Source organism: Elgaria multicarinata, chromosome 8, assembly GCF_023053635.1.
Source record: "Elgaria multicarinata webbii isolate HBS135686 ecotype San Diego chromosome 8, rElgMul1.1.pri, whole genome shotgun sequence".
Classification (NCBI taxonomy): Eukaryota; Metazoa; Chordata; class Lepidosauria; order Squamata; family Anguidae; genus Elgaria; species Elgaria multicarinata.
The window spans coordinates 95,448,251-95,467,577 of NC_086178.1; positions in this window are offsets into that span (position 1 = coordinate 95,448,251).

The following is a 19,327-nucleotide window of genomic DNA, read 5'->3' on the forward strand; positions in this document are numbered from 1 at the left end:
CTCTCTGTGGGAAAGTATTTCTCAGTTCAATTATTATTTTTTATTACGGTCGCAGACCAGCAAAATCAATATATATTTCTAAACACATACATGTTTGTTTCCTCCCAATGCACTGGAGTAGGGTGACCCATATGAAAAGTAGGACAGGGCTCCTATATCTTTAACAGTTGTACTGGGGGGAAGCATGGCAAATATATCAGTACAACATCAATATAACCTTTGCAGAATGTTCTTTATATTCTTTGCACATTCCTTGTATCCCAATCCTTCTGAATGATTGCTTGTCCAATACTGTGTCAGTAAGAAATACCACATTAAAAATGTACATCACTGGCCTTCTAAATCTGAGTGGCCCCCAGATGTTTTGAACTACAAGTCCCATAAACCCTAGCCAGCCCAGCCAATAGTCAGGGATGTTGGGTATTTTAGTCCAAAGTATAGAGGATGCCAGATAGGGAAAAGGTCACTCATGCCAGTCTATGAACTTCAATCTGTTTCTCGAAGAGTGTCATCAGACAGGGGGAAATCATGTTTCGCTAACATCCATTCCCCACTGCTTCTGTCCCATGATACTTCCTCTTTCTTCACACAGGGGAAGAAAGAGGAAGTAAACCATGACGACATGGCCCATTCAGTGGGTGTTTTTATCATCCTACTTTTCATGCAAACAGCAGGAAATGGCGGCACATTTCACTTTTTTAAAAATGGATGTACTGGGGTCTATTTGTGGCGGAAAGAAGACGCACAGGAGGCAGACATCGGCATCGAAAGGACCCGCAAAAAACTGTGAGTGGGCAGTTATGAGCATGCGATAAAACACTCATCTGATGATGCTCCAATACCGTCCCCATGTTTGGGAAAAGAGAAACATGGCTGAGCTATTTCAAATATGAGAGTGCAATGTGTTTTGGGAGCAGTGACAATTTCCAAATTGGGTGGGAGCCACAGCATCAAATGTAGGCATTCAACTGTGACCAATGCTGACTCAAGCCTTGGAAACGACTCGTGAGGAAAAATATGAACATAAAGTTTAGATTTAGATCTTGTACAGCTATTAAATGACTTTGAAAGTGATGACACCAAACCATTCCACAGAAAAAGGGGGTTGCAATGCCTCATTGCAAGAAATAAATAAAAAAAAATGCTTACCAAAGCATTGTCTGCCTCCCCTCCCCCCAAACCCCTCATCAAGAGAAAAATGAGATAAAAGGGGGAGGCCGTTGTTGTTGTTGTTGTTGTTGTTGTTGTTGTTGTTGTTGTTTTCTTTCCAAGGAAAATCAATAGGAATTCTAAAAGAGGATAGTTGAAGCCCATGGAATTGTGTGACGGGATTTTGAGATCTAGGCGATAATCTACTTTATAAAGCATTTTATGAAAGCCTCGCTGATTTGTTCATAGTTTCTGAGATCCTCTTGGTATTTGGAGAGGTTTATAAAGTTGCACCATGTAAAGCAAGTGGTTACTCAAAAGAGAAGCCTTTGTAAATCACTGAACTGCTAACAAATCCACCCTTTCCCCAATTCACCACAGAAATAATTTCAACTGATTCAGAGGTTGGTTCTCCGTGAATATTTATTTATTTATTTAATATTATTACATTTATATCCCACCTATTTTCCCCTTTAGGGAACTCAAGGCAGCATACATAATCCTCTTCCTCCTCTCCATTTTAGACTCACAACAACAACCCTGTGAGGTAGGTTGGGCTGAGAGTCTGCAACTGGCCCAAAGTCACCCAGTGGGTTTCCATGGCCGAGTGGGGACTAGAACCAGGATGTCCTGACTCCCACCACTGCACCACACTGGCTCCCAATTTGCCTTAATATCTGATATCTGAAACAGTATGTAGCATGGTATTCAATCTATAAATATTTATCTATAGCCAATAATATTCCATGCATAATATTCAACTCTTGATATTCAATCATTTCCTCAAATTGCCATCTTTGGCAGTTAAGAGCCTATCAATATGGAAGTGAAATGGAGCCACCCCAAAACAAGCTAGTGGTTTCTAAAAACTTGGGTGATTTCTTAATTATAGAGTACACATCTGTAAATTAAAATAAATTTCCATAACCTATAGAAATTTGATGGCCAATAGAGATAAAATATTATAGAATAACTCACCCTTTTGTCTAAAGAAGGAACTTCCAGGTTCATCCTGAATGCAAGACAGGAATGCCCATCTTCACACCTACATTTAGACCAGGGAGGGGCAGATGCTGCTAGCCAATCACAGTTTCACTAAAATTCTGCATTTCTCCATCATTTTGTATGCAGAACTTTCACTACTGCCCCACGGAGAGAGAGACAGAAGCCTTAGCTAGACCTACCTTTTGTTCTGGGACAGAGGAGGGGAGATCTCGCATTGGGATTAACGCGAGATCTCTCCCCCATTTACATGTAAGGCACCACGACCTCAAGAAGACAGGTGTCGCACCCGCCATTTTTTATTTTCTTAAAGTGACGGCAGAGCACGAATGGTCGTGCACAAAGGTTAGTGTTTTTTAAAATTTAAATTAATTTTCCCGCTCCCCCCACCCAACCCCCATTGGGTGCAGTGCCCCTGAGGAGCGCTGCGCCCCATGCGTGTCTCCCAGCTCCATGCAAGTAATCGTGCGGAGTGGGGTCAAGCCGTGGAAACAGGCCACATGTCCTGCAGTCTCGGGATGAGCCCGGGACCACGGCAAAAGCGGGCCCAAAGGGGAGGTCTCTATCCCGGGGCAAGGGAGGGATGGTCCCTTCCTGATCCCGGGATCTCCTGTGCATCATGTGGACACACAGGGACGATCCCAGGCCAGAGAGAGAGAGAGAGAGAGAGAGAGAGAGAGAGACACTAAAAAGCTAGGTGTTGTCTAGATGTGTGAATATATCAATGGTTGAGTTCAGACAAGAATGTTAGAATACTTGTTGGGGAAAAACAGAAACTAGTATCCTGGCCCTCATTTTGACAAAATGGGGTTTGTAGCATGGGCCGCTGCATGGGTGCTCCTTCAGACCCTCTACAGTGGAAGGAGCACAGTTGTGGGCTTTCCAGTTGGCGCTGTCGCCATGGCTACCGTGCCTGCCCACCCAAGTAAAGACGTGGCAGTTCTGGGGCACTTGGAAGCATCCAGGGCACCTGGGAGCAACTCTTCCATGGTTAGGGTTTGTTTGTTTTTAAATTTGTTCCTTTTTTTTAAAAAAAAGCTGTAAATGAGACAGTTCGTATTTACAGCTAAATGAGGCGAACAAGGGGAGGAATGGGGTGCTCCCTCCCTCACAGAATATCCAACCCCCTTTTAATTATTATTTTTAACAAGGGTCCACAGAGGTGTGGAGCCTCTGCTCCAAGCTAAAAAAGTCAGGGCAAGCCCCCAACTTTTTAGAGCGGAGCTTTGGATCTTTGCCCCTGTATCGCTTTGGAGTGGCGGCTGCAGCATGTAGATCACCTGCCGCCACTCTGAAGCTACCACCACGGGGAAAAGCACCCATCTAGACAAGCCCCTGGGGGGGAGTTTACCTGGAAGTTTCAGGAGAAAATATAGAGAAATTCCCTTTTCCACTTTCTAGAGCCACCCCTCCTGCTATATAACAACAAAATGCTGTGATTCAGGACTGGAAGCCAGCCCCCAAACTGAGCCTTCTAGCACAATATTTCTGCCTTTATTCACAATTCTGTTAATGCAATGGAGCTTTCTCTTTCCCTCCTCCACATGTAGCCTCCATGTGCCTCCTCGATACCTGCTCCAGAGCATCCTTGAGGAGTGAGAAATCTTCCACTGGTGGACGCCCCACTGGACACAACCCTATGTGACTGTTGGCCATCCCAGATCAATGTTAGTAGTGTGTTGTGTTTAATTGTGGGGGAGAGCAATCAAACAACAGCATTTGCCAATTTCAGCCAATGAAATTCACTCTGGAATGGCTTGAAACGCCTGCCTGCTTCACCCCAACTTTTCCCTATTTCCAAATTACCGGATGCTGCAGAAGCAGTGGAGAGGACTTATGGTGAGGACTCTATTAGGTTATAGCTGCTGCTGCTGTGACCATGCACAGCAGTGTCCTGGGTGGCCAGAAAACATGGAGGATGCAATTTCTAAGGTTCCTACCATGGATGTAGTAGCCATGCAGCCCCTCTGCCACTTCTGCTGCTCCTTGCCACTGCCACATGAGCTTGAGAAAGGAGGGCTTTGTGAGGTGCTCATGCTGGAGTTTAGGGGAGGTCTGTAGGTCCTCACATGCTCCCCCAACCTTATCAGGAGCATAACAGGGTTTTTAATGGAATTGTTTTATTTGTGATTGTAAAGCGACACAATACCAGAAATGGTGAGGTGGCGCTATAAAAAATGCTTTAAATAAATAATTAAAATTTGAATAAATAAATAAAATTTAAATAAATAAATAAACAGGCTGCTGCTTCATATGAGCTTGAGTTAAATTTGTTCATATTCTTACTTGTTTTGAGCCCATTCCAAATCAAGCCAGGATAAGAGTTCACTCAGGATGTGCAAAACTGGATATTCCTCTTATTTTGGACATTCAGTGTAACACACATAAGTTCAACATTTCTTGGCTTATAGAAAGTTTGGGGGCTGTTGCAGTAAGAGTACTTAAAAAAAAAAGACCTAGCTTCAGATAGTGCTTTTCTTGTCATGATTTCCATTGTCTCTCATTAATCACTGTGAAAGAGGTGCTCACCCTAGCGACAAGAATACAACTTGGAGGCACTTGCTAAATTGGAGTGATTTGCAGCAATCGCTAGTTCAGTTCTTTTTCATTTTAACCACCTCCTGACTATTCACATGTGAATGTCCCAGTTCTGTTTGAAATCTTGCTACAGGAAATTTAGTCTCTGCAATACCTCGTTCCCATCCAGCTTCGCATAGACTTTCGGAAGAAAGGGACTGTTTTTCATGTGTGCATCTGCGTAATAGACAGCCTTCCCCGTTCTGGTCTCAACAAATGGGACTGTTACGGTGGGGGACAAGTCTGCCATTATACACTGTGTGCCAGCTCCCTCTGATAGCTTAGTGCATTTGTATTCACATGGTGAAAGTGTGACAGCATCAGCATTATATACGAAAAGGAGAGTTTCCTATTCCGCATCAGTCCCCAGACAGAGCCAGCAGCCAGACACACAGGATGCTTTAAGTACAAGTAGCATATAGACTGAAGACAGAATAGGGTAGACTATGCATTTTCATAGGGCAGGGATTTTGGCTGGTGATATTTGCTCCCCATCCAAAAAGCCTGGTTGTTTTTCACAACAGTTTTTTTTTTTAAAAAAAGACCCAATATTTATTTTAATGATTTAACAGAATTACACATAGAGCTGGAAAAAGTGCAGAAAAGGGCAACTAAAATGATTAAGGGGCTGGAGCATCTCCCCTATGAGGGAAGGTTACATCAACTGGGATTGTTTAGCTTGGGGAAGAGGAGGCTGAGGGGGGAAATGATAGAGGTGTACAAAATTATGCATGGTATAGAGAATGTGGATAGGGAGACATTTCTCTCCCTCTCTCAAAATACTAGACCCCGGGGTCATCCCATGAAGCTGATTGGTGGGGGATTCAGGACAAATAAAAGGAAGTACTTCTTCACACAGTGCATGGTTAAATTATGGAACTCACTACCACAAGATGTAGTGATGGCCACCAAATTGGATGGCTTTAAAGGAGGGTTGGATAAATTCCTGGAGGCAAAGGCTATCAATGGCTACTAGCCCTGATGGTTGTGTGCTACCTCCAGTATTCAAGGCAGCAAGCCTGTGTGCACCAGTTGCTGGGGAACATGGGTGGGAGGGTGCTGTTGCACCATGTCCTGCTTGTTCATCCCTGGTCTATGGCTGGTTGGCCACTGTGTAAACAGAGTGCTGGACTAGATGGACCCATTAGTCTGATCCAGTATGGCACATCTTATGTTCTTACACACCTAGGGATGGCCATCACAGGGAAATCTGGCTCTTTTTCAAGTTTGCTCCGTTTCCCCAGACCTCTGGCTCTGCTTGCATTTGTGAGATGGGCTTCAGGCTTTTTCCCAGAATCTGGGATCTTCTCTTCGATTTTTTCCCCCCCTAAAAGCAACATTTGCATAAATTGTGCCTGCAATTCCCACAAAATTGTGGGCAAAAGTTGTGCAAATTAAAGGTATTGTGGCCACAATTTGCTCAAATTGTGACCAAATTTGCATAAATGTTACTTTAAGGGGGGGGGGAATTATAAACCCATGAACTGGTCTGATTTGATCTTCTTTGAGTCAGGACAGCTCGCAGGTAAGTCAGCCAAAGTCAGGGGTCAGGGGCAGCCAGTCAAAGGTCAGCCAACTTTATTCTCCCAATGGATTCCTTCCATACTAGAAGCATTCACAATGGAGCTTGGACAGCCATCTGTCAGGTATGCTTTAATGTGGATTCCTGCATTGAGCAGGGGGGTGAACTTGATGGCCTTACAGGCCCCTACCAACTCTACTATTCTATGATTCCATGCTTCTATACGTAATTACATTTCCCCTTTCTCCTAAAGAACTCTGTGAGGTATACATGGCTGCCTTTTACCCCACAACCCTGTGAAGTAGGTTAGAATGAGAAAGTGTGTGACTGGCCCATGAATACCCAGTGAGTTTCAAGGTGGAGTGGAGATTTTAATCTATGTCTCCCCATGCCCAACCTGACATTCTACCCACTATAGCATACCCACTGGCATTATTGTGGCATTTTTCAATACCTTTGCTGCTCATATTTGATAGTCACCCTTAAGGATTAAATTAAATGAGCGTACATATTGAATTAGATATGTAAACATCCAATACTGCAGTGTCTCTTGTGTAGCCTCTCTAGACAGTAACTTGAATGCTCCCCCAGGTTTCTACATTCCATTGTTCCTGATATGAGCAGCTGATTGCAGTCAGAAAAGCTGCTCACATCAGTGTCAGCATGTCAGTAGCAGTGTCCACAAAATAAGTCTGCGTAGGGCAGTCGTCGAGTTGCTCCCTAGAGTGGCCACATTATGAGCATCACCAAGATGGATGCTGGCTGTGTCTGGATGGATATATAAATCCACACAGCCCAAGATGCTGGGGTAGCTACAGTGTGATCCTTCAAGGGAGCATGTTGAATGTTATCTAATGAATGTGCATTCAAAACATAATAAAAATGTTCAAGAGGGGTACTGAAGAAGGGAGGCATTTTATTTATCTGAGTAAAAAGAAAAGTAAACATTAATGCTTTTGACTCAGTCCTAATACATAAGCAAACTATTCCAGCTGCCAAATCCATCTTTTAGCTCACAGTGGTCCCTCATGCTGAAATTCAGGTAGAGATAAAATGCATAGTTGACAGGCCTTCAAAAGTGAAACATTGGAGAACTAATCCAATTTGGAATTCACCCACAGAGTCCTACATCATTAGTCTGAACTTTTAAAATGCTCTGCTTTAGATCTGAACATACCCAGAAGCCATTTATGGACCAAAGCAGAGAAATTGAGTTTTGTTGTGAGTAACAAAAAATAAGCCAAGAGGGGATATGGTGCTCACACACACACACACACACATATGCACACACACAAAAGAGAAGGCTAATGAAATAAGAATGTAACAGAGGAAAAATACTGAAATAGGACAAGAAAAGTGTGAAAACACAACACTGCTAAGGTAAAGTAAACCCACTGCTGCTGTTGATGGCTGTTCATTCATCTGTTAGTGACTACAAGGACAGTTTGGTTGAAGACAGGTGAGACATAGTAGTCCAAGAAGATATGAATTAAATTCAAGGATGAAATGAAGGAGCTTTGTTCCAGCAAGATATATAAATGTGATGGAAATCATTCCCTTATCCATTTGTGAACAGACCATTTGTATTCTGGAGTGATAATGAAGATTGCAGTCTGCTCACAGAACAGCAGAAACTGTAAAGAAGTAAAGCCTCAATGCTGATCATAGAAAGTTGTTGGAGAACAACATCTGTATCAAACACTACAGAAAAGAGGATTCTGAGAGGAGGTCAATATCTCCAAAATCCTCCATGCTGAGAGGCCCACGGAGGATGTAACATTTTAAAGACTGTTATACATGGCTTTTCCCCTCTAGAAAAAGGAATTGTTCAAAGCAGTTTGCAAAATAAAAAATGCATAGAAACTGGGAGCAACACCATTGACCAGTAGCAGCAAATCTTAGTGGTAAATCTCAGCAGCAGGCTGGGTGAAAGAACTGCTCCGACACTCACAGAAATCACTTCCAGAAAGCTTTTCCTATCATTGTGGTCATGCTCAGTCTTATGTTACTTCATCCATGCAGCCACATGAAGGATTTTAGAGCATAAATAAGAAGAGCCATGTGGTTCAGTGTAAGCAAGTGTAAGGTGATGCAGGTTGGGGCAAAAAAAAAAAAAGCGCCCAACTTCAAGCTGGCGGTGACCGAACAAGAAAGAGATCTTGGGATTGTGGTGGACAGCTCGATGAAAATGTCCACCCAGTGTGTGGCCACTGTAAAGAAGGCAAACTCCATGTTAGGAAAGGAAAGGAATTGAGAATAAAATGGCCACTATCATACTGCCCTTAAACAAATCTATGGTGCGACCACACTTAGAATACTGTGTACAGTTCTGGTCACACCTAAAAAAGGAGATTATAGAGCTGGAAAAAGTGCAGAAAAGGGCAATTAAAATGATTAAGGGGCTGGAGCATCTCCCCTATGTGGGAAGGTTACATCAACTGGGATTGTTTAGCTTTGAAAAAAGAGGCTAAGGGGAGACATGATAGAGGTATACAAAATTATGCATGGTATGCAGAATGTGGATAGGGAGACATTTTTCTCCCTCTCTCAAAATACTAGAACCTGGGGCCATCCCATGAAGATGATTGGTGGGAGATCCAGGACAAATAAAAGAAAGTACTTCTTCACACAGCACATAGTTAAATTATGGAACTCACTACCACAGGATGTAGTGATGCCCACCAGTTTGGTTGTCTTTAAAAGGGGTTGGATAAATTCCTGGAGGTGAAGGCTACTAATGGCTACTAGCCCCGATGGTTGTATGCTCTCTCCAGTATTCAAGGCAGTGAGCCTGTGTGAACCATTTGCTGGGGAACAAGGGTGGGAGGGTGCTGGTGTACCATGTCCTGCTTGTTCATTCCTGGCTGATGGCTGGTTGGCCACTGTGTGAACAGAGTGCTGGACTAGATGGACCCTTGGTCTAATCCAACAGGGCACTTCTTATGTTCTTATGGATCAGACCAAGGGTCCATCTAGTCCAGCAATCTGCTCACACAGTGGTCAACCAACTGTCGACCAGGGACCGACAAAGCAGGACATGGGGCAACAGCACCCTCCCACCCAATTTGTGTATATAGACTTACTGCATATGAACCTGCCATGAATGGCCCTCTTTCTAACAGTCGCCAACACCAGAGCCCTGGGCCTGGATGGAAAAATCTGCCACTTTCAATTTCTCCCATATTGTAGGGTGACCCTATGAAAAAGAGGGCAGGGCTCCTGTATCTTTAACAGTTGTATTGAAAAGGAAATTTCAGCAGGTGTCATTTGTATATGTGGGGAACCTGGTGAAATTTCCTCCATATATACAAATGACATCTGCTGAAATTTCCTTTTCAATACAACTGTTAAAGATACAGGAGCCCTGTCCTCCTTTTCATATGGTCACCCTACCACATTGTTTTTTAAAAATAAATAAATCTCAAGCTCTTTCTGGCCTGTATATGAAGAAATTTTTGAACTTTGATAAGTTCTAATAAAAAAATGAACTGAAACTAAGTTCTTGCCCATTCTCATTAAGGAAGAGGGAGCCGGGGGTAACAGTGAACAGATAGTTTTTAGAATGGAAGGACGTGTGCAGTGGGATCCTCTAAAGACCTGCATTGGGATAGGTGCTATTTTAGCAGTCAGGTATGCAGATAATGTCGAATTATTCTGGATGGTGCAAACCCAAGACTGAATATCTCCAATAGATTCTTTTGAAACTGGGCAAATAGGCAACTAAATGGCAAATGACATTCAATGTGAGGCTAAAATGACACATACTGGAGCAATAAAATAAAATAAAATCCAGTTTCATATGCACACTGTTGGAGTCCAGTGATTAATCAGGAAAGAGATAAAGTTGTGTTGGGCAGCAAAATAATATGTCAAGTAGCAGTGTGCAATGCATATCCATGATAGTGATATTTAGGACTAGGGTTAGAATTAAATGGTCAGTAACATGATACCTTTTACAGCAAGGATGGGGAATGTGTGGCCCTCAAGACATTGCTGAACTACAACTCCCATCATCCATCATCATTGGCTATGCTGACTGGGGCTGATGGAATTTGCAGTTCAATAGCATCTGGAGGGTCAAGTTCTCCATCACTGCTTTTCAGTAAATCTATGGCGTAGTTGCATTTGCAACGTTGTGTGCCATTCTGGTCTCTTCATGAGGAATGCTGGGAGCTGCAGGGCTTCTTTTGGTCTAAACATGCATAGGATTATGCCTCAGGTTGATTTACAGTAGACTCAGGGCAGCAAAAAGAGAAAGTACTGCAGGCCACACATATAATTAACTTGTGGAATTCATTGCCTCAGGAAATAGTGATGGCCGTGACTAGTGCTGCAGCTAGTGCTAGACCTTGGGTTCATACTCTAGGGCTCCAAACCCTGGGGGGAAGGAATGATCACCCGGAGAGTTTCTTGTAGTCATTACTTTCTATGATTTCAATGAGTTTAAAATGCAACACTGTACATGCTCAGAGCTGTATTTAAAAGAAAAGAAAAGAAAGGTTAGCAAACTTTATAATGTATAAGGAAAGCAGAAGCCATTGTAAAGCAAGGAGTTGGAGAAATATCAGTGGTGTGCTTCATAACTGAAGTAACACATAAGACCACCTAATGGGGTGGGGCAGAAGATTGTCTAAAATTGCCTAGCAGCTGTGACTTAGATGAATTTAAAAAGTGAGATTGAGAAGTTTGTCGAGGGTAGGTCTATCTATGATTATTCTGAGCCACTACAGCAGAATACAACCTGCATTTATGCCCCACAGTGGACACCCAACAGTGCTCCAAATGATAAAGGCTTACTAGCTATCATAACATACTCATTCTAAATCTGATTTTGCACCAGAGGCTTGATATCCCTTCTGCACATCATGGATGTGCTAGAAGTAGTCTTCCTGCAGGAGGGAAAGCCATGTAGGGTGGAGTGGATGGAATAACCATACACATTTGGAAAATGTCAGTGTTCTCAACCAAATATGGTTGAATGCGTGCTCCAGAGCAGGCTTTGCAGTAGAGAGGGTGGAGATGGCACATAGGCAGCATGGATTTTTTTAAAAAATAAATAAATCTGAAGTCTTTTAAAATTTGAGGTAGTCAGGGAAGAGAGGAAGCTATAAAACAAAAATGCTATCAAGAGTTTGAGTAGAATCTAAACTTAGAGTAGACCCATTGAAATGAATGGGATTTAATTTAGTCATCAGGACTAACAACCCCATTATTTCAGTGGGTCTACTCTAAGCAGGGATTTAGATGGATTCTACCCTTTATTTCTTTTAAACAAAGCTAGTCGACAGAAAGCTCTGGCGTGGGCTGGTCCATGAAGTCACGAAGAGTCGGAAGCGACTGAACGAATAAACAACAACAAAAGTATATCTCAGTAATCAACAGCCATTCCTAAACACTTCTTGGTCTGCACTGTAGTTCTGTGCTGTTTTAGTACAATCCATATCACACCAGAACACCAAGAGATTTACACCTCATTTACAAAGGAGAAGCAATTCTCACTGTTCTTTAAATCCAACCTCAAATGACTTTTTAATTAAAAAAAATCTAATTAAAGCATGGAGAACAGAGTAACAAAAAAAAAAAAAAAGGTAAACATGGCATAGTATGTTGGAATTTGCTGTAGTGCTTATTCGGTGGTTAAACAAATACAAAGTAATTACAATAGCAAATCTGTCCTTTGCAGTGTATATACTGACATGCATTCTATGGTACTTCTTATTTGTAGCAATTGAAATCAAATTAGAAAAAGAAAGGGTGGCCTTGGATATGTAGATACTTCAATGTTGGTGTTATGAATATAGAATTATAGAAAACCACTATGGAAATTTAACTAGAAATGATGGAGCAAACAGTGATGGAGGGAAGAAGAGGAGGAAATAAACAGATGGTCGGCGTAGAGTCTGTCCATTGAAGGTCAAGGAAAGGATGGCAGGGATCCATCCTACTGTAGACCAGAGGTTTGTAGGATACACCATGCTGACCACTCTGTGGGATTCAGGAGGAACTGGTGCATGCCAAAAGCCTCCTGAGCTGCAAGAACTGGGGTATAATGGAAAGCTGGTACTTCAGCAAGGACAACATGGAGATTGCACTCTTCACAAGTGTGTGTGTGTGCGTGCGTATTGGATAGAATTCACAAATGGCAGTGCCAGACTGGAGAACTGGTCACGGGGGCCTAGCTAGGAGTGTTGATTCGCTAAGCATTCAACCAGACTGAGCCAACATTGCAACAGCAAAGGCTGGAGTTCAACTGGACCACCATGTACTGGCTATCAGCTAGAGCCCCATGCTCACCAGAGCACTTCAAAGGGAAGTATTCTGTTCTACAGCCTCATGGACCATTGGCACTGGGTTAGTCTGCAAGCACATTGCCACCTTTGGGGCAAGCTTATTGGGGATTCTCTTGGGTCACTGGCAATCAACCAGGCAAGGGTCTCAAATCCATCTCATGTACGTTCAGAGCCACTGCTCTCAGATATGATATCAACTGCCTCAGATATTGGATTGGGTGCAAATGTGCCTGCCTGCCTGCCTTTCTTTTTCTTTCTTTCTTTCTTTCTTTCTTTCTTTCTTTCTTTCTTTCTTTCTTTTTAAAAAATAACTTTTCTATACCACTCTTCAATTAGGGATGTTGAGGGCCATTTAAAAATAAATAAATAAATAAATAAATTTACAAGAATATAATAAAAGCACACAACAAACAACAAACGTAACAGTAAAAACAAATCAGCAGGCGGGAAATGAAACAAAAGCCCATCAGAAATTAGAAGTCTGGGAATTTAAGAATACTTCCACTGGCACTTAAAACAGATCAGTGTGGATGCCAGTTCATTCCACAGCTCTTTAGGAGATTCCTCAGACTTCTGACCCTTGGGTTCTGATCTGCTGTGGTTCGTCTCAGAGGGCCCCTGAGATCCAGGATGTCACTTTCTGTTCCAGACTGCTGGAGGAACTGTCTATATCAGATTAAACAGTGACATCCTGGATCATGCCAATTTCCAACCTTCTTAGTCAATTCAATGTAATTGCTTAAATCAAAGTGCCCTGGCACAGATGAGTAGTGGGTCATGTGCTATCTGGATCTGAATTTATATCACTTTGCCATGTTAAATGCCAACTGATGGTTCTGTGTGAAACACAGGTGACTCAGCAAAATTGGCTGTTACAGAAAGATAGCTCTGAGTTGATTTTCATAGCTGAAAACTTTGGGTGAATGCTGAGTCATAGTGAGTTTTACATTACCCTTCATAACAGGTCTCTTGGGGAAGAGGAGGAAGCTGAGAATAAGAAATGCCGAAGGCTATATCTCTTTCGGACATGTGCTACATAGAGCAAAGTTGTAACTTTATATCTAATAATGTCCTTCTGCCAAGATATAAATATGATACATTTGGAACTGTAAAGTGCATTTCTTAATCTCTCCTTTTATGCCATTCATTTATGCTTACAGGTTCTTCATCTTTCTGTATGTCTATTTCCAAGCTTACACCCTAAAGAGGTTTAGATTAGGGATGCTTGAGGAATCTGAACTTTGCAAATTCCAATAGGAACTAACCTGACCACACTTCTCGGACTAATGTGCTATTTAGTTCCAAACCGATGGATTGAAATGCAGCTATTTATTAGCTTTTGCACTTCTATGAATGTTGTGACCCAGATCTCTAATAAAAAAACTATCAAAATCCGTTTTAAAATGGGCATGTTGAGATTTTAGAAATGCCTATTTTCAGCAAAGCAAGTTCAAAAATACATATTTAAATGAAAATTTTCTTGAAGATTTCCCCCCCTCAGATTAATGTGGAAGTGAACTTTGAACACCTGTGTTCACATGTAAATGTGAAGCAGAGTGGACACAGAATGATTGTTTGGATTGGACTATCTACACTGCCACTTTGTGACTGATCACATTCCGTAACACTATGTACAGATAGAGAACAGCCATTTACAGAGGTTTCTTTTCATAACTCAAAGACCTGCTGACATACACTTTGCTCATATAATAGACATTTTCATACCACTGTAGATACATATGTTGTTCTTGTTACACTTTCCGTAACAAAAGGTCCAGCTGTCTCAACCTCAGTTTGATTCTTTATCCTGTATTTGCAAGTTATCAGTTCATATGCTAGATACAAAGTTAGAGGCAAAAAACCCTCAGGTATCTCCATTGTTTTTTTCATTGTTCCATCACCCCTACTCTTCCTAAAACCAGGCTTTGTGTCAACCCTACCAAGCATTAATTCTATAGGTCAATACAAGCCCGCCCCCTCAATTTCAGCATCAGTTTATTTTTTACCAGGGGAAAGTAGTTCTAGTTTCTAATTCTAGTTGCTCCCCAGAGTAGCTTAAGGGTTGCACATGGCCATTTAGAACAAGATTCCCAAAATCCAAAGTGATATAAGGAAATATTAATGTTAGCATGACCATATGAAAAGGAGGACAAGGCTCCTGTATCTTTAACAGTTGCATAGAAAAGGGAATTTCAGCAGGTGTCATTTGTATATATGGAGAACCTGGTGAAATTCCCTCTTCATCACAACTGTTAAAGAGCAGGAGCTATACTAGAGTGACCAGATTTAAAAGAGGGCAGGGCACCTGCAGCTTTAACTGTTGTGATGAAGAGGGAATTTCTCCAGGTTCTCCATATATACAAATGACACCTGCTGAAATTCCCTTTTCAATACAACTGTTAAAGTTACAGGAGCCCTGTCCTCCTTTTCATATGGTCACCCTATTAATGTTGACCTGGGTGGTCTGGTCCTTACGTGTAAATGCAATGCTCTCAGAATCATGGTGAGTTGTGGTTGTCTTTTAAGGTTATTTTATTGATTAATCTGTTACTTCAGTTGTTTTATTGCTTTTAATGGCACACCACTTTGAATGCACAAGTGCAGAAAAGGCATCCTAAAAATAAGATGAAATAAAATGAATGCAATTTATTTGGTCCCAGCTCATCTGAAGAATACAATCATTTAATTTGCCATCATCATGTGTCCAGCAAGCTTCAAAAATGTGTTTTTGAGTTGAAGAAAGTACCTACTGGAAGTGTTCACAAGATTGCCCTCCATGTTGATCTCATTGTGAGCTGACAGACATTGTCAACTCATACCATAGAGAAGGCAGCTGTGTCAATCTGCCCTAAGAGATTACATAGTTTTAGGTTCTATTTTTGTTTCTTAGGGGAAAAAATGTAAAACCAGATTATCATTTTCATATTCCCCAAAAGTTACAGATGAATTTGATTCCCCTTACATAATCCTATTCCTCAAGAGGAAAAAGTATAACTTTTTTTTATAGAATCCTTAAAAATACTTTTAGAAAATGTATACTGTGGCATGATTGCTGACTCCTCATGAGAGGCAAAGTTATCTTCTACGTTTATATTACTAAAACCCTTTTTCATTGTTCTGCATGCAAACCAATTTATATAAAATCCAAGTTTTAAATTACTGATTAAAAATGCATTTCATCCTATAATGCCTGCTCACAGAATGGTCAACTAGAATAAAAGTAGAGTGTTACAAAAGGCAACCAGGGAGGAATATCAATATTTTATTATTTGAACTAGCCCTTGTTAAAGGCCCTTCTTAAAAGGCTGTTTTTCTGGGGTGATGTAGGAAGTTTGGACATCAGTAGACATATATTTTTCAAAAAGCACTCGGTAATGGCTGGACTCCCTCTCATTGAAGACATTGAAAATGTAGTCAGGTAGAAAAAGTGTGGATGTATCTGGCACAGGAGAGAGATTCCAGTACTTGGCCTTCAAAACTCATGTTTGAGATGCAGCTTCTCTCATCATTTCAACTCTAGAGTGGTTAAGCCATACCGAGAGCTTTAAAATATTTAAATCATTAGGAAATGCATAGCCCCTACTGAAAAAGACCAACAATTGTGCCAACAGAATAAATTTTAAAAATAGCCTAATTTTCAAATTTCGTTCTTTGAATATGTTCATTTTTGTTTTTGCATAATATATTCTTTAAAATCCAGGCTTTCAAACAATTGGATTGGGAAGGTGCAAGGGAAGAGTTTAATGGAAGGTGTCATTCTAGGGTACAGATACTGGGGTTAGGTGGTCAGTGGGAACAGCAGTAAAATAATCAGTAAACAGGATATTAGTTGTATAGGTGACCCAGCTCTCCTCCCTCACAAACAACCACATGTCATTTGTCAATTTCATCCTCCACCTGGCACTTCCCCAGCAAAGGGAGTAGAGACATCGACAAGTTCTTTGACAAATACAGAATATGGCTCTACTGGACTAAATGAAATAGTGTGCAGAGAGGGTGAAATTGACAAGGATATTGACATGAGGAGAAAATGGCTGTGTTCCAACAATAGTCAACTTCATGGCTGATTATCAAGGGGGTACTCCCCACATAACATGATTATAATCAACTGTGGTGTGGATTAAGGTCAGTGTCAAGTTGACTGTTAGTCAACAGTGTGATTGATTGGCACATTCCCCCCTCTCTCTCCCCCCTCAGTCCTCCTGCTAGTATCCCATCAGCCATTGTGAGTTCTAACAGCTGGACTAGAGCGGCAGCTGCCACTTTGGTTGCTCTTGCCAGGGGATTCTGTAGTCACCAAAAATAACATTGGAAATGCAATGAAAGAGTCAATGGTGCCTGACACTCTACACGATTACCAATGGTAGTTCAAATAATCAGCTCTGCACAGCGTTGGTTATTTGTGTTGGTTATTTCAGCTGAATAACCAATCGTGGTATTAAAAAGTCTTGACAGGCCATACAATAACCAAGCATTGACTATTTAACCCACCATTGACTATTTAACCCACAGCTGGTTATTGTGACATCTGAACCAAGTCTATGGCCATAGCTAGACCTAAGGTTTATCCCTGGATCGTCCAGGGGTCAAACCTGTTCATCTAGGTGACACACAGGGGATCCAGTGCTCAGGCAGGGCGAACCCTGGATGATCCCAGGATAAACCTTAGGTCTAGCTGTGGCCTATGTTTCTGCAGGCAACATAGCAGACAAGTAGACCTGTGCTCATGTGCACTTGCACAAGATTACTGATCTTTTCTTTCCTTTTTTAAAAAATATGGCATCATTTGCACAAATTTCAAGATCCCCCATGAAAAACCAACAAACCCACAAGTTACCAACGTTAGGAAAACAAACACACACAAAAACAGAATCCGCATATTACTTCAACTCATTACAGATCCAGTCAACGCCAATGGGGGGAATCTACAGGACCGAACTGGGAAAAAATCTGCTGAGTTTTCACACACACCCAACCAGACACCCCTACTCCCATCAGACCCAGTCAGCATGACTAATCATCAAGGAGGATGGGAGTTATAATGCAAGACCATCTGGATGCACTCAGGTTGGGGAAGGATGCTCTAAAACGCTAACTCTTCCTCAGGGAAAGAGATCTGAGAACTTTTTGAAGGAAGACAAAAGGTTTGATAAAACTGAGAACTTTTGTGGGAAGGCAGAAGTTTTGATAAGAATAACACACACACACACACACACACACACACACACACACACACATACCTCTAAAGGATGCCCCCCTGCCCACACACAAAATTACAATAGTTACTTTTACTTCAATATTATCCGGCCCTCCTTCCGAGAAGCAAGGGACAGTGTTCACACAATTCCACACCCCCTCATATCCTCCCAATAACCCTCTGTGGCATGTTATGATGACTGTACCACATAGGACTTATACTTTATATTAATACCCCTCACTAAACTAGAATTTTACTTCTTGTCCACAAAAATAACAGAATACAATATTAATCTTAATGGAGCAACAGGTTTGTAGATAACAGAACAATCCTGGGTGAAATCACTGCAGAGATAAGAGCTCAGTCATAGATACCTTTCTCTATATATACTGTACCTGGTTTATTTAAGAGAAGCAACAATGGTCTACAGAAGCAAAATCACGAGCTCTTCCAATGTCCAAACTGGCATGCTAGAAATGTGGACTGAGTGCAACAGTGCAGAATTTGCCATTTGGTGAAATGGCCATACAGTTGGTTTGCAATGCATCCCAGTTCCTCTTGTGAATTGAACCATTCTTACCACACCACTCAATCCTCTTTGGGGCAGTTTAAGCAGTGGAGTGGCAATAGATGAGATTTTGAGGGGCAAGCAGACTACATGGGTTGTTCAAACTACATTCTTAGTATGTGAATTTTGTGAAAGTATTTTGCCTTTTCAATCCATATGAGAGGAGGGAGCAGGAAACAGGAAGTGGATGGGATAAGGTGGGCTTCTGAAGAGTTCGTGGGACCAGGCAATAGGATTGAGATGGACAACTGGCAGAGCTGTTTGAGTAGTTGGGCCAGCATTAACAAAAACACCCATTGCCAAAATGTATATAGTACTTTTCATTTAGTCTTTTCCACACCTGATAAATATATCCATGCTCTTCTTTTAAATAAAGCTGTATTGGCATAGCTTTACTCATGCCTTTAACACTGAACTAATGCTTTTCCACAGGGGACAAAATGAAATCCATTTTCTATAAATGAGTTTTAAGCCACTGGGCATGTCTACACCAGTCATTATCCTGGGGATCATCCCTGGATCATCCCTGTGCATCCACATGACACACACGGGATCCTGGGAGCAGGTAGGGACGATCCCTCCATTTCCCTGGGATATCTGCAAACACTTTTATTCCGGTTTTCCCAGTGGTCCCAGGATGATCCCAAGGACCATGGGTGGTGTGTGCATCCATCCCAGCTTCTTTCCTCTTCCCTGTGATTAGCGGGGGTCATCAGAGGGAAGAATCCAGGATGGGGGGAGTCCGGGGACATCAGGGTTGGGTGGGGAGTGGTGTTAGGGCTATTTTGTTTTTCCTTACTTTTTTCGCAGGAGTGCAAATGCACTTCAGCTCCTGCCTTTTTTAAAAAATAAATGGCGGGCTGGATGTCATGTACCATGTGTGAACCCAAGGGGAGTATCTCGCTATCAGCATATCGCAAGATCCTCCCCGCTCCCACCCTACATGTAGACATGCCCACTGACAACAACCTTTAAAACTGATGTGCTTCAATGCAGTAGAGACAAACTCAGAAAGCCTCATC